The sequence below is a fragment of the Elephantulus edwardii genome, unplaced genomic scaffold, assembly GCF_000299155.1.
Source record: "Elephantulus edwardii isolate Elephantulus edwardi_28Jun2011 unplaced genomic scaffold, EleEdw1.0 scaffold02295, whole genome shotgun sequence".
NCBI lineage: Eukaryota > Metazoa > Chordata > Mammalia > Macroscelidea > Macroscelididae > Elephantulus > Elephantulus edwardii.
The window spans coordinates 1-1,813 of record NW_006402045.1 but is presented as its reverse complement, the minus strand read 5'-3'; positions in this window follow the sequence as shown (position 1 = coordinate 1,813).

Below are 1,813 nucleotides of genomic sequence, written 5' to 3'. Positions count from 1 at the left end.
ATGATTGAGTATTATGGTTAGCACAGGAATCCAGAATTAAGGTTGCATAGAGAAGTGTACTCGGGGTGGGGGTTGCAGGGAAGGGATGTGGGAATTCTATAGTAATGAAGACATTTTTTTTTCCTCTCTTTGGAAGGGGAAGCGAGCTGGTGGGGAGGGATAGGCAGGGAGAAAATTGCGGCAATGAATTAATGAAAATCCAAAACCTTTGTAAAAAAAATAACAAAAAATAAAAAATACAAAGATAAAAAAAATTTAAAAAAAAAGAAACCAGAACTGCCATCCATGCAGATATACGCTCAGCATAGTCACACAATGGAATACTACGCTGCACTGAATAACAAGGAACTCATGAAATACTATTCAAAATGGGTGACATTATGCTGAGTGAAATATCTCAGTCACAAAAGGACAATTAAAGTATGGTGCCACTGTTGTAAAGCAGGACTGACCTCAGTGTAAGGGGGAGACTGAGAAAAATGGATTAAATAATGTACACTGCATTGAAACAGATGCGGGGGAGAAACTATTTAAAAGGGACATATGATTCGGTATTATTATCATGACAGGAGTCCAGAACAAAGGCTGAATAGTGGGATGGACCTGGGGGGCGGGATTGTAAAACAAGGAAAGAATTTTTCTTTTACTTTTCAAAGAGAAGAGTGTACTGGGAGTGTGGAGGTGGGGCAGGGATAAAAGTGCAACAATGAATGGGTGGAATGGAAATAAATCCAAAGTCTCTTTAAACTCTCATTAAAAGTAATTTTTAAAAACCCATACAGTTACATTTTGGCCAGAGGTTTATTCCTGACAATTGTATGTTGTTGATGTGTTAAATATTTGTAACATCAGTTTTTACTGTCATAACTGCAAACTGTCAGATAAGACAGTCAACAAGTGAAGAGTAGGTGTATATGTTTTCTCTCTGTTCATAAAACTTGGATCTCCTTTTTAAAATCTAATTAATGCTCACTCGCTCCATAACTTTTACGTGTCAATTGATATTCCACCAATTACCGTGACCTTATATTTTTTGCCAGTGTCTTCAATGAAGCTTTCTTTCAATTTTAAGCCATGTAGTATATTCCCTTGCTCTGTTCTCCCAATAACCTGTTTGGGTAGGTATAGGTTTCACGTGAACTTAGTTAAGTGTTCTGGGATATATTCTTCCCATTTCATTTCCTTCCCTCCCATGCCCTGCCATTCATTCAGCTTCTTGAATGATTTCCTCAGCATAGACATTTAACAGCTATGGAAAAAGAATATTGACCCTGATGCACACCTTTCAATTTTAAGCCATGTAGTATATTCCCTGTTCTGCATATAGGTTGAAAAGGTATGGAGATAGGATGCACCCCTGGTGTACGCCCTTCCCAATTTTGAACCATGCATTGTTAACCTGCTCTGTCTGACGACTGGCTCCTTGTCCAAGTATAGGTTTCGCATTGGCACAATCCAGTGTTCTGGGATTCCCATTCTTCTCAGAGTCAGCCACAGTTTGTTATGATTCACACAGTCAAATGCCGTTGCATAGTCAATGAAACACAGATAGACATTCCTCTGGTGTTCTCTGCTTTCAGCTAAGATCCATCTAACATCAGCTACAATATCCCTAGTATTGGTTCAAAATCGGGAAGGGATTGCGCCAGGGATGCATCCTTTCCCCACACCTTTTCAACCTATATGCAGAACAAATTATTTGGGAGGCTGGGCTCTATGAGGAGAAATGTGGGGTCAAGATTGGTGGAAGATCTGGCAACAATCTGCGTTATGCAGATGACACAACCCTGCTTGCTGAAACTGAGGAGGACCT